The sequence below is a fragment of the Lontra canadensis genome, unplaced genomic scaffold (genome assembly GCF_010015895.1).
Source record: "Lontra canadensis isolate GAN:19392208 unplaced genomic scaffold, GSC_riverotter_1.0 scaffold132, whole genome shotgun sequence".
NCBI lineage: Eukaryota > Metazoa > Chordata > Mammalia > Carnivora > Mustelidae > Lontra > Lontra canadensis.
Window position 1 is genome coordinate 4,318,947 of NW_022631126.1, and position 14,504 is coordinate 4,333,450.

Consider the following 14,504-nt stretch of genomic DNA (forward strand, 5'->3'; position numbering starts at 1 on the left):
GATAGTACCTTTTTAAAAGACAATTGAATCATATTTTTCTTGATAAATTGCAAAAAATGGCCTGAAATTCTTCTCCTCCCCTTCTGGATGTGACTCCACAACTCCTCCCCCCAAGAATGTAGGTTTGTCATGTGACTTGCTTAGACCAAAGGAATGATAGCAAATGTGACACACGGCAGTTTTAATAGCACCTGTATATTGGGAATTGCCAACTCCACTGTGCTTGGAAGCCACTATGTGATGAGCCCAAGCCAGCCGGCTTGCTATGGGATGAGAGGTCATGTGGAGGAAATTCAAGGTGCCTCAGTGGATTTGTGTGGACAGACACAAGCCCACCTGAGATTAGCCACACCTGCCCTGGAACAGAAAAACAACCAGCAGAGTCTGGCCCCAACTGCCAAATCCCAGAATTCCAGAAGGAGCGGATAAAAGATGTTAACTCATTTCATCATATTCTCCTAAGGGTGCCTTTCAGAAGTAGAGTGACCATGAAGCTTCATTCAACAAATATCTATCACGCCCCTGCTATCACGTGTAGGATTGTTCTAAGAACTGGCGACGTATGAATGAAAAAAAAAGAAGATGAAAATTGTTCCTACCTCATGAAGCTTGCATTCTAAGGTTAAGACAAATTTTAATTACAACCAAGTACAACATATTGTCTGAGCAAGAGTAATAAGCACTCCTGGGAGCAATAATAATAATAATAATAATGTATGACACCATGAGCCAGGCACCATTTAAATGAGGGGAGGGGGAACTGAACAGGGATGCGATATTACAGGAGAAAGCCAGAGAAGTTGACATTTGAATAACAGTCTGAAGGAGGTGAGGGAATGAGCCTCCTTGATATCTAGGGGAAAAATCCTCTGGGGAGAGGGAACAGCAAGGGCAAAGGTGGACTTGGAAGCAGGGCTGAAGGCAGGATTCGAGGTCAGACTTGTGAAAGGTGGGAGGTGGGGGTGGGCTGTGTAGGCCTGATAGGTGCTATCAGGAGTCTTGTGTAAACACTTCTAATACACTTTTAATTTTTTTTTAACAAAGTGTGTGAATGTTCCCTACAAAACAATAATTTGAAAGAAGTATATAGAACAAAAACAAATAGCGATCCTGTGCTGCACTCCCAGATTCCAATTTTAGTGGACCCTACCTGCATTTAATCATAATCCTTGGCCATGCCTACTTAGAACTCGGGGGAGACTGCAGGAGAGTCTTGTCATTTTTGGGCACAGGCTGCCCTCTGCTGTTAGCTACTGGATTGCCATCCACAAGACACACCTGAAAGGAGCAGGATCATGGTCCCAGTCGGCGGGGGGCAACAGTTCACAGAAGCTCCCAGCTTCCTGCCAGTTAAGCTTGACTATGTCAGAAAGCCCTTGAAAGAAAGGACAGGAGAACACATCTCCCAATCTTCATACATTCATTTTTCCATCCATATATTTCAGTTCTTAAAGGACTCCAAATTTACCCACTTGTTCACTGAATTCTCTACAAACCCCTGTGGGGCAAGTTGTGTTTCTTCAGAGGAGAGAATGGAGGCTGGGAGGCTGTGAAACGTGCTCTCCATCTCATTAGCCAGCGCATGATAAAACCAGGCTACAAGTGAGGCCTCCCAACACCCCTCCAGACCGGCTGAAACCCAACACAGGGTGGTGGCCTGCTCAAAGTTACAAAGATGAAGCAGATGGGCGCTTGGGTTGAGCATCTGCCTCTTGGTTTCGGCTCAGGTCATGATGTCAGGGTGGTGAGATGGAGCCCCACACCGGACTCTGTGCTCAGCAGGGAAGTGTGCTTAAGATTCTCTCTCACTCTCCCTCTGGCCTACCCCCCTCACTCACACACGCTCTCTCAAATAAGTAAATAAATCTTTGAAAAAACAAACCAACCAACAAACAAATGTGAAGCAGCAAATCCAGGACAAAAAGCTGTGAGTTGTTATCACCACAACCAAGACTCCCCCTTGTGGTCCCTCCTGCCCTGCTCTGTGCCCCCATCTGTTTCTCTCCCAGCCTCTACCTCCAGTCGGGAAGGATCTATGGATAGCTGAGGGATGGATGGTGGACTCGAGGCCAGGGATGACACAAAGGAAACAGGGAACAGATAAACATGAGCCATCTTCCTGGATGCCAGATGGGACAGATGAAAGTGGGTGGGCTCACCAATACTGAGGAACTGTGTTAAGCCCTCGTGGAACACAGACACCAGTGGGAGAAAGAAAATGAGGAACTGACTGAGAATAATTGGAACTGACTGAGAAGAGCTGGAATTAAAAGAATTTAGTTCAAATTGACTAAGATTACATTCCCACCTTCCGCACTGTGGGACTCAGAATAGAAACCAAGCTGGGGTATCAAAATCGAAGGAGGTGACGTGTTTGCACACTGGAGGGTTGTAGCCTGAGAAATGTGTGCCCACTAAAGACAAGAGAAACAGCACTAAAGGTGAACTCAAAAGACCTGCATTCCAGCCCTGCCTTTCCCACTGAGATGGAGTGGTTTAAGACAAATCCCTTAACCTTGCAGTTTTGGCTTCTTTGATATTCATGATACCTCTCGAGGGGCCCTGCTGAGGGTCCAGGAAGGGCTCTGTTAAGGATCCATGAAGCAGGGAATGTAATCCTGCCTAGAAACACAAAACACTGTGACAAGCCACCAAATGGCAAATGCGACCCCCTCTCAAAAAAGAAAAAAAAAATCGTATGACCCCACTCTAAAGCAGGTGGTAAGCAAAGGACTTTTTTTTTTTTTTTTTTTTTTTTTACTAAAAACAAGCTATTTTTAATCCTCCAAACTTGTCTCTGGCAAATGTGAAGGCAGTAGTGATAAATGGCTGTGGTTTGCAAGTTTGGATACAAAAGCTAGGAGGGATCTAACCTGTCAGATCTGAGATAGAGGAAGAAAGGACAATTCTCAAGGAAGGTGAGGGAGAGGGGGTGGCTGGAGCATGATGCTCTGGAAGCTTAGGCCAAGGAGAAACAGGCAAGGAGACAAGTTGTGGAAAGCATTTTTTGAAGTTGTGTGCTGTATAAAGTGTCATGCAGAACTCTCTGTTGTGTCCCTACGAAATCTTCAGTAAGATCTACATTGCTTACTAATGCTTAGGGAAGCATGATTTCTTTTTCAAGGGATGTAAAGAAACCCAAGTCCTGCTTTAACTGTATCAAAAGGTGAAAACTGAAGTGATCCGTAAGAAGAAGGCAGTATACAGCCTCAGGAAGTTCAAAACTACAGAGAATGGGACATTTTTATTACAGAAATCATTAAAACTTAATATTACAAATATGCTAAAGGCTATTCTAGAAATACACACGAAGTGTTGTATTACACACTGGAGCGAGTAACTAGCTCTACCTGAAAGAGCGAGGAACATTTCACCAGGTAAAATGTTAGTTGGACAGATGGAGAAGTAAAGAGGAAATCATTCTGTGAGAGCTAATAGAATCTGCCTTGAAATAGTCATGTCTCTCTTGACTGCTGTGGATAACACAGGAAAAGAGGGCAGAATCTTACAAAAAGCATATTGGCTGAGATGAGTGAACAGACAATAAATTAGAGCACTGAAAAAGAAAATATAGATGAGAAAAGAAATCATGATCCACATCATAACCGTGAGATGAGATTAACAACATGAAGGAAATTTTAAAGCAGAGAGGTTTACATTGATGATGACAAAGTTACAACCCACCTAACCATCATCATAAACATTTATATACTGGGGACACGTGGATGGCACAGTTGGTTGAGCATCCGACTCTTAACTTCAGCTCGGGTCATGATGTCAGGGTCATCATCATCATTCTGACTGCGCTCAGTGGGGCATGTGCTTGAGATTCTCTCTCTCCCTGTCTCTGCTCTTCCCTTCCAAAATAAATAAAAAAAAATTTTTTAAAGAAGCTTTGGGGCTCCTGGGTGGCTCAGTTGGTTAAGCGACTGCCTTCAGCTCAGGTCATGATCCTGCAGTGCCAGGATCAAGTCCTGCATCGGGCTCCCGTGTCCGCTTCTCCCTCTAACCCTCTCCCCTCTCATGTTCTCTCTCTCACTCTCTAAGTAAATAAATAAAATCCTAAAAGAAGAAGAAGGAGAAGGAGAAGGAGAAGGAGAAGGAGAAGGAGAAGGAGAAGAAGCTTTGATTCTTTTGATTGGAAGAATGGTATTTAGACAATGCCAGGTATGTTCACTGTTATGATACATAATGATATTTAGAGAGTGCTAGGTATGTTCACTGTTAGTTACTGGGGGTGTCATTACTTCTAGCCCAGTTCAGAGACAGACAGACAGACAGAGAGACATATACACAATCCATCTATTTCTGGCATTTATCTACCAATATTTAAAATCATGACTTCACACTGATAGATCCAATTCCAATCCAACACTACTGGGTTTATTCTAGCCTTTCCTTTTTCTACATTTTCCCCTTTTCTAACAGTGAGAAACTTATCTCTCATTATCCACAATGCATTTCCTTATTAAGATATACATAAAATAGTTTAATAATTATTAATATTTTAAAAACCAGGTATTTGGGGTACCTGGGTGGCTCAGTCAGTTAAGGGTCTGACTCTTGATTTCAGTTCAGGTCATAATCTCAGGGTTGTGAGATAGAGCCCCACATGGGGTTCTGTGCTGCGTGTGGAGCCTGTTTAAGATTCTTTCTCTCTGGGGTGCCTGGGTGGCTCAGTGGGTTGGGCCGCTGCCTTCGGCTCGAGTCATGATCTCAGGGTCCTGGGATCGAGTCCCGCATCGGGCTCTCTGCTCAGCGGGGAGCCTGCTTCCCTCTCTCTCTCTCTCTCTCTCTGCCTGCCTCTCTGTCTACTTGTGATCTCTCTCTGTCAAATAAATAAATAAAATCTTTAAATTAAAAAAAAAAAAGATTCTTTCTCTCTGACTCCTTCTTCCCCTCCCCCCAGCTCACGTGCTCACTCACTGCACGCTCTCTCAAAAAAAAAAATAAATAAATAATTTTTAAAAAAAACAGGTATTTTGAGGGGTTCTGTTTCTGAAACATAAAAGGATTGGTCTTTTTGATTTAATAAAAAGAGAGGAAAAGGAGAGCCTAAAATACACACTGAAGAAAGGTCCCACAGGTATAAAAACAGATTTTCCAGCAGACCGACAAGAAACCCCAAGTTCACAGATGAGAACTCTCATTCCCGTTCAAGCCAAAAGAGAATCTCATGTTCAAATGCTGGTTTAGCAGATCCTAAAATTTTCCATTCAAAATTACTTTGGCTCACAAATTTGAAACTACTGATCATACTATCTTCCAGGAGCTTCCAGATTTATCCTTCCTGCCTCCTAACTTTTCTCTCATAATTTCTTTTCTCTCCTTTTTGTTGTCTTTTTATGCTGCATGCTGGGGCAAATCATCACAGATGTTATGTTCAATGGTGTCTTTTCAATGATTTAATGTATCTTGAGTTTTTTAGAGCAGTGTGCTCTTTTTAAGATCTTTAATGGTTGCTTCTCATGTCAGCCTGTAAAATGTTTTTTGAATAATATTTCTTGTCTAATGACTATTAAAATGAGTTTTGCTTACTTTAAGGTCTTTCTTTTCCATATTTCTTATTTTCTCATTTCCTTGTGTCTTGATTTTTCAGTTTACTCAAATTGCTACCAACTTCTTAATAATGTTATTTCCCAAATATCTGGTGATTCCTGAAGGTGTGTTTATCTTTCAGTTGACAAAAAGAATAACCTAGAAGCTCCAAGAAATTCTAAGAAATAAAAAAATGGAAAATCAGTTACCCATAAAAGAAAAAAATAATATCATCAGACTTTCTAACATTGACTATCAGAAGGCAGAAAAGCAATACCTGTGAACTTCCAAAAGAAAATGTGGAATCCAGACTTCAAGCTCTAGTCTAACCTAAGAAGAACACCAGTGGCATGAAAGAAAAAGCACCAATTCCATGAAAGGGGCGGGGGGGGGGGGGGGGGAACACCTAAAAAAATTAGTTGAAGAAACAAAGGAAAACATTAAAATCGTAAAATTGGTAGTTTCAGAAATATTCTATAAGACGGGAACCTGTGTGGCTCAGTTGGTTAAATGACCAACTCTTGAGTTTGTCTGGGGGGGGGGGTGTGATCACTGCATAGCGAGATGGAGCCCCGAATCCGGCTCTGCGCTCACCAGGGAGTCTGCCTAAGATTTTCTCCTTCTGCCACTCTCTTTCTTTCTCAAATAATAAATAAATCTTTAAGAAATATATGCTCAGTAAGAAATCACTTACGTTAAAAAGTCATGTTAAGAAAAAATAAGTACTTTAATTACTTAGAAATTTTAAAAACCAGGATACCTGGCTGGCTCAGTCAGAAGAACATGGAGCTCTTGATCTTGGGGTCATGAGTTCAAGCCCCATATTGGGTGTAGGCAGGACTTAAAAATAAATTAATTAACTTTAAAAAAAAGAAATTTTTAAAAACATGCCTGCTATCATTTAGGATATCTCAATATAAGGACAGCATGGTGTAATGGAGTAAAGTCTGAATTTACGATCTCAGAGATGAAGCTGAGAGACTCCCAGAATGAATCACAAAAGGACCACAAGATTGAAAGTCTGAGGTAAACCCAGTTCAGAGAAATAGAGAATAAATATAGAGATTCCACCATTGGTCTATCAGTAGCTCAAGAAGGAAGGAACAGAGAGAATAGAGGGGAGAAAATAAGAAAGGAAATAATGTGAGAAAATGTTCTGCCAGGTGGAAAAATATAAATCTATGAATAGCCAAACTGCACAAAATGTAAAAAGTTATTTTTTCAGACATTTAAGAATTCAGAAAACTGACCTCTTATAAAGCAGGGGGTGTGGGGGAATGGCAGTGGGGCGGGTAGAGGGAAAGAGAGAATCTCAAGCCGACTCCATGTGAGTGCAGAGCCCAACATAGGGCTCGATCTCACGACCCTGAGATTGCGAACTGGGCAGAAATCAAGAGTCAGACACTTAACCAACTGAGCCACACAGGTGCCCCCTCATACCCTCATTCTTAAAAAACAGTGAATAGGCTCTAAGATAGAATGGAACTAACCTAAGAGTACAAGAAGGGGAGACTCCTGACCATTTCTGCAGTTTGTAGTTTATATCCAAGCTGGGCGTCCTAGGGGTTCTGGGGCAGATGTCTTTATATATAAAGAAGGTGGAATTAGGAATCTCAGTTGGAAATACAATCAATCTTAGGGAAGTCACAAAGACGTGTTTCTCAGGTTCTGGGCAGGGGAGGGGGTAGGAAAGGAAATTAGAAATTCTACGACAAAAAAAAAAAGTCATATAAGAAAGTTAGGATCAAATATGAAGCCAACTAAAATGTGGAGCGATTTTGAGCATCTGATTCTATGGATTCGAAGCATCTGTTTCACCCTGATACCCTGGAACACTAATCATCGGGCCCACGGTTTCACAACATAAGATCGTGTTTTCTTTTCATTTGTCCTATCATACTACTTGGCTATGCAATGAAAGATATTTATATTATCATAACATTATAAGTGGTGTTTATTCATTTTCAATTTCTATGCTAAACCTATTAGCAAAATGTAAGTGTTATCAACCTTGCGATGCACAAAAGTTGGGAGGCAGACGGAAGTAAAAAAATATAAGAGCACTAATTTCCACAGCTTGGATAGTACCAACAGATACTGCCTAAAGATAACAGAACAAGAAATTAAATTTTAAAGATCATATTTACTTTACAGGAGTGATCACTATAAGAACTACAAATAAAATGACAGCTAGTTAGATTTTGGGGTGGGATTTTAAATCAGATCATTCCTTAAATTTCTAAATCAAGCCTCAGTAAATACTGCCTGTGTATGATAAATAAAAAAGTGAAAGGATAAAAATATGACTTAAGTTAAGAAAGCAACAACCAGAATACTCAAAAAGGGAAAAGGTTAAAAAATAGATTATTCTGGGGAGTGGAATGAGAGGCAAAAGTGAAAGACTCGCTTTTCATATTATGCCTTTCTGTACTGCTCAACTTTTTTTTCATATTTGTGTTCTAATTTAGTAATGATTTTTTAATGTGTTAAAATATTAGGGCAACCACTGAAAAATAGAGTAAGATCTATAATTTCCAAAACCCAGTGTGGAAAAAATGAACCAAAGAAACTCAATCAATGCAACAATATGCAGCAGAATGTCGGGGGGGGGTGGGCAGTAAGCAAAGAACAAGGAATTACAATAAACAGAAAATATAAAAGAGGATGGCAAAAAGGAAGCAAAACTCCTAAAATGTAAGTTGATCAAAAGGTAAACCTATTGCACTAAAGGAGAGAAATATATTAATTTAAGAAATAAATTTACGAAGGGTTTGGATATATTAAGTATGCCATGTTAATAGCAATAAAATTAAATTGGGAATTCAGGGAGGTCCTTAGGAGAAGAAGAGGGAACAGAGGGTTGTCTATTCTTGGGGCCACAGCACAGGAGTGAGGTGAGCAGGATCATAGTTGAGTCTAGTCAGGTACAACAGGGAGTCCAGCTGTGACTGAACAGGGCCAGCCCAGGTCCAACCACTCTATTAGAGAGAGTTACAGGCTGAATTGTGTCCTCTTCCAAACCCCGTGTTCAAGTCCTAATGCCCAGGACCTCAGAATGTGGCTGCATTCGGAGATGGGGGCCTTTAAACAGGTGAACAGTTTAAAATGAGGTCATCAAGGTAACCCTAATCCAATATGGCTGGTGTCTTTCTAAGAAAATGAAGGCCGTGTAACGATGCAGGGAGAAGATGGCCCTCCCAAGTCAGGGAGACAGGACTCAGAAGAAACCAGCTCTGCCAGCGCCTTGATTTTAGACTCCAGAACTGTTGAAAACATAAATATCTGTTGTTTCGCCCCCTCAGTCTATGGTAGTTTGTTAGGGCAGCCCTAGCAAACTGATACAGAGGATCTCCTCTTCTTATTAATGATACTACAGTTAGGGAATTCAAATGCCAATGAAGTAGACAGAATAAACAAGTGATTATAGGCAGAACTAAAAATGGGTCTAGCAGGTTCCGCTTTGTTGGTTTTTGTGCTGTTGGCAAAGGATAGGAGTGGGAGATGAGCTCGGAATTGAGCTGAAGCTATAGCCCTGTTTATCTTTCACTGACATGGTCATAACTTAGGTAGAAAATGTTGGTAAAGCCGGGTTGCCTAATCCTGTTACCTGACAGCCACTGATTGGTGGCAGGCAAAACCAGCACAAGTAAAAATCCGGGCTCAGTCTCCTGATGGGTTTGTGAATTAGCTTTCTAGCAGTCAGACAGTTCTCTTGTTTGCTTTTCTTATCCTTTGCTGTTACCAGGAAAGACTGGGCCTGATTTTAAAATTCAGACAATAGAAGGGAGTCAACAAACTACATCAGTAATCTCCAATTAAAAGATAGACTCAAACTAAGGAGAGGCTAATCAATGGACCAGAAGAGAGTCCAGCAAGACCTACACATATGCAATCCACTCATTTTCAACAGAAGTACCAAGTCAATGCAAAAGAAAGAGAAGAATTAACAAATGATGCTGGAATAAATGAATATCCATACAGGAAAAAAATATAAAAGAATCTCCACCTCTGCCTCACTGTATATGCAAAAATGAGTTTGAAATGGACCATACACCAAAATGCAAAAGACACAAAGCCCCACTTTTTAAAAGTGAAATACTTGAACAGAAACTTTACTTGCCCGTATGCACATAGAAAGTGCTCATTGTCATTAGGGACAAGGAAAAGATAGAGACTCTTTGTTTTTAAGTCCTGCTACCCAGCTATGGGCTGTCCATTCCTAAAACAAAAATATCTTCCTCAAGAAATTGGGGAAAATAAGAGAGATAGAAAGCAAGCATGTTCATTCATCATTAAGAATGCTAACTGGCAGTTTTTTGGAGAGCAATTAAGGCAGAATTTAACATCATTTTACCTGAAAGTAAAATGCATGCTTTGACCAGTGCTATTGATTGCAGGGATAATCTAAAGAAAATTCCTCCCCCATCCCCAACACAAACACGCATGTACAAAAGTGTTTGCTGTAGATTTATATGGGAGAGTGAAAATCTGGAAACTCCCTAAAACGTCCACTAGTATGGGGACCGGTTAAGTAACTTATGGTGCTTCCTCTACTCATATGATGGATGCAATCGTTAAAATCACAAGATAGACCTGTATTTACTGACATGGGGAGATCTCAGAGATATATAGACCTATTGCTAAGTGAAAAAAGGGAGTCACCAAACAATGCAAATGTTCTATTTACATCATTAGAGACTTACAGGAAGGTGAACGTTTTTGTAAGTAAAGGCAAAGGTAAATTTCCGGAAGGAAACACATGGGAACCTAAGAGTGTTTGCCTCTGTGTACATGAGGGGTAAGGATACTCACCATCACTTTTTACTTGATATGAATTGTTTATAACTGGGATGAGTTTACTCGTTCTCCATGTAATTAAAAAAATAATAAAAACTGCTTTTTAAAGTACCGAATATTAATTATCAATGAAACTAACATGGATAGGGTTTTGCCCCACACTCTGCTAAAAGCCTTACATACATATCTCACTGAAACCCGCAAAATGGACACCTGTGTTCATTACATAAAAAAGTGGAAGCTTAGAAGATTTTAGGGATGCTCAGTGGCACCTTAAAATCATCTGAGGAGTGTGTTGTTGTTGTTTTTAATTCTGATGGTTGGACTTCATCTAGAATCCACAGGACCAGAATCTCTGTAGGTGGGGCCCAAGCATCTGCAGTTTGCAGAAGCTCCGAGAGGTGATTCTAACGTGCAGCCAGCATGGAGAGCCAACGGTTGACATCATTCTCACTGCAAGGTCACATTGCTAGCAAAAATACAGCATGGCGGAGAAAGGGGAACCCTCCTACACTATTGGTGGGAATGCAAGCTGGTGCAACCACTCTGGAAAACAGCATGGAGGTTCCTCAAAAAGTTTAAAATAGAGCTACCTTATGACCCAGCAATCGCACTACTGGGTATTTACCCTAAAGATACAAACATAGTGATCCGAAGGGGCACATGCACCCAAATGTTTATAGCAGCAATGTCCACAATAGCCAAACTATGGAAAGAACCTAGATGTCCCTCAACAGATGAATGGATAAAGAAGATGTGGTATATATATACAATGGAGTATTATGCAGCCATCAAAAGAAATGAAATCTTGCCATTTGCGACAACGTGGATGGAACTAGAGGGTATTATGCTTAGCGAAATAAGTCAATCGGAGAAAGACAACTGTCATATGACCTCCCTGATATGAGGAAGTGGAGATGCAACGTGGGGGATTTGCAGGGTAGGAAGGGAGGGAGACAAACCACGAGAGACTCTTAATCTCACAAAACAAACTGAGGATTGCTGGGGGGAGGGGGAGAGGGAGAGGGTGGTGGGGTTATGGACATTGGGGAGGGTACCTGTACCCCTGGGGCTAATAATACATTATATGTTAATAAAAAAATTTTAAAAATACAGCATGGCTACACTGCCCCTTCAAACACAGAAAATTATAGTTACAGATAGAGGTAGACGTAGATGGTATAGGCATAGTTATAACATAGGCACAGGTCTAGCCGTAGGTATAGATACATAGATGATTAGATGTAGGCATACATACACATATTGAATATATCTATTTTTTCAATTATGGATGAAGAGTACCTCGAGTAGAAAACGGACCGTGCATTGTTCTCCCTTTCTGCTCCTTCCAGAACGCCCATTCTCTGTGTCTGCCTTCTGGAGGGGTCACTGAAACTCCTGAGGATTGATACATGAAATATTTAAGAATCAGATAGCACACGCACTGACTCCATCAGAATGGACCCTGGACTTAGCCCTAGAGCAAGATTCAGGCTTTAACTTTTTGTTCACTGACTCCTGAAGAGGTGAAAGCTTTCCCCAGGGAAAGCAGCAGTGGAACGCCACTTGGCAGGCTCAAGACAGTAGCTATTTACTAACCGGTATGGAAATAGTTCCCTATTTCAACAACCACTCCAGCGGTGCCATGTCTACTCGTGCCCAGACTGAGGTCTGAATGGTGGTGGTGGTGGTGAGTGTTTTTCAAAGGTTGTTCTGAGATGGTCTTCCTGCCATGCAACTATTTCATTTCAGCTACTTCCACCCAAAAAGACTTGCTTCTTGAGTGTTGGGAAGAAAAGAACGAGGCTGGCAAGTAGTCTGTGATCCACACTGGGCTGCCCCCACCAGCTGCCATGTGCCTGGCAGCCCCCCCGCTCATTCCCAGCTCTGAGGAGGTTTGTCACTTTGCTGATTACTGCCATGTTTCCCTCCTGAAGTGGCAGCTCCAGTTGTGCTTCCTAGATAATTTCCAAGATGCTAATTGCCACCTGCTGATTTCCTGTAAACACTGTACTTTACACGTGTGATTAATCAGAAAGCTGTGGACTGTTCTGAAGGAACGTGTGTGCCTGCGTGTGTGTGTGCCCATTTCATTACTGTGGTGAATTTAAATCACAGGCGATGTTTGCTCACAAAGCCGTATTAGCAAAACGGCAGGGAAAACAAAATTACAAAACACCATAAACTGCAAGTTCACAGACTGTATAAACAACAATTCGAGTCAGTCCGACAATTGCTGAGTCAATCCTGGAACGGAGCAGCAGGCACGGAGCATCTCCAAAGGAGACTTGGAATCATAGGTGCTTGTGTTTCTTGGAGAAACCAAAACTGAAAATCTTTTCAAGGGTTTCTGGTAAAGAACGTTCTCTTTGGTTTCAAGATCAGACTTGTACCAAATCCTCAGTCTTCCACTGATTACCCATAAGATCTCTACAAAGTACATGAATCTTCAAGCTGCCCTTTCATCATCTGTCAAATGGAGATAATTTCCAAGTCATCTGAGATAACATGTAAAATACTTATTTTGCATATTAGTCAGAATTGTTTGGGGTGTTAGTGACAGAAATTTAATTTAAAATGGCTTAAGCAAAGCAAGAAATGGAGTGGCTCAAAAAATAAAGACCAGGGGCTCTGACATCAGATGCTGTTGGATCTAGATGCTCAAATGATTGTGGAACTCTAGGGCACGGTCCCCATTTGGGGGCCCTGCTTTCCTCTGTGTGGGCCTCTTTCTCAAGCAGACTCTATTTATGGCCAGCTGCTACACTCACCAAGAGCCTCACACATACATCGTACCTTCCCAGCAACTGCAGGGAACTGGTATGGACAGCACCTCCCTTGGGAAATGACCCCCTAGCCCACTCTCAGATCACATAGTTCAGGTGTGGTCAGGGCGTACTTACTTAGACCCTACTCAAACTCCAGAGACAAGCACAGAACCAGACACGTACATGAAGATGCAGCTGGACCTCTGGCCTCAAAACCAAACAAGACAGTTTGAAGGACAGACAGCCCTACTTGACAGTATTTGAAAGGGAAAAATCAAGGGTTCCGATATCAGGATCTGAGTTCCAGGATTGATACTCAGTCTTCCATATAAGCAAGTATACTGGGTGATGAGAGAGAGAGAGAGAGAGAGAAGTTTGCTTAACTCATAGAGAGGAGTTGGTCAGCCCTTCCTACACATACTCACAGAGGATGAGTCCATTTCAGTCCTAGGCCAACAGGGTAAAGTGGGCAGTCCACGGACCCAAAGCCAGATACATTTGGCTAAGGTAACAGTTTGCCATTCTCTGTTTTTAAGCCTCTCTGAAGGCTTATGGCACTTCCTACAAGAAATTCTCATAATACCCCCACCAACAGTTCTGGTCTTCAAAGTATAGGACTCATTACTCATTATCCTACCTAATCACTTAGCCTTTTTATCCTGCTCTATCCGCCAGTGGGGCAAGATGGGATCCTCTGCCCCTTTATTTCCACTGTCCCTCTTCTTTGATTTCTCCTCTGATAGGAAGAGGGTCCTTTAGTGTGATAATACATCAGGTATCCTATGAGAGTTGATCCATATGAGCCATACGGGTTTGATGTTTTTAGGTGCCTCGCTCTAAAAAATGGGAGAATTCAAAGGAAATGGGTCTTATCAGGACAGATGAAGGGAGCAGGTGTGAAAGAACGCTAGCGGCTCTTGTTGGAAAAGGATGGAAGGATAGATATCAAGATAAAGGGGACTTGCTGTGCCCATGAAAGGCAAACTTAGCCTGCCTGGAAGGTAATGCACTTAAAACAGAAAGGAAGTGTTGGTAGCAGCCTTTGGACTCTGAATCTCTTCCTGACTGGCTGGAGAAGCATTAAAGTCCTTTCTATAACGAACTGAGCTTATTCACCTTTCCAGTCACTGTGGGTGAAAGGAACAGAGCTAGACACAGCACAGAGTGATGGGGAAGAGCACGGACTCTGGATTCAGACCATCTGGATTTGAATCTAGGATCCTACACTCTGTAAATAGGACACCCTGGGCATGCTATTTAACTTCTCTGAGCCTCAGTGTCCTTGTTGGTGAATAAATATAATAAGGATATCTACCTCCCAAGGTTGGCCTGAGAAGGAATTTAGTTAATATGTGCATAAATTATTTAAAACAGAACCTGGCTCATGATAAATACTGAATT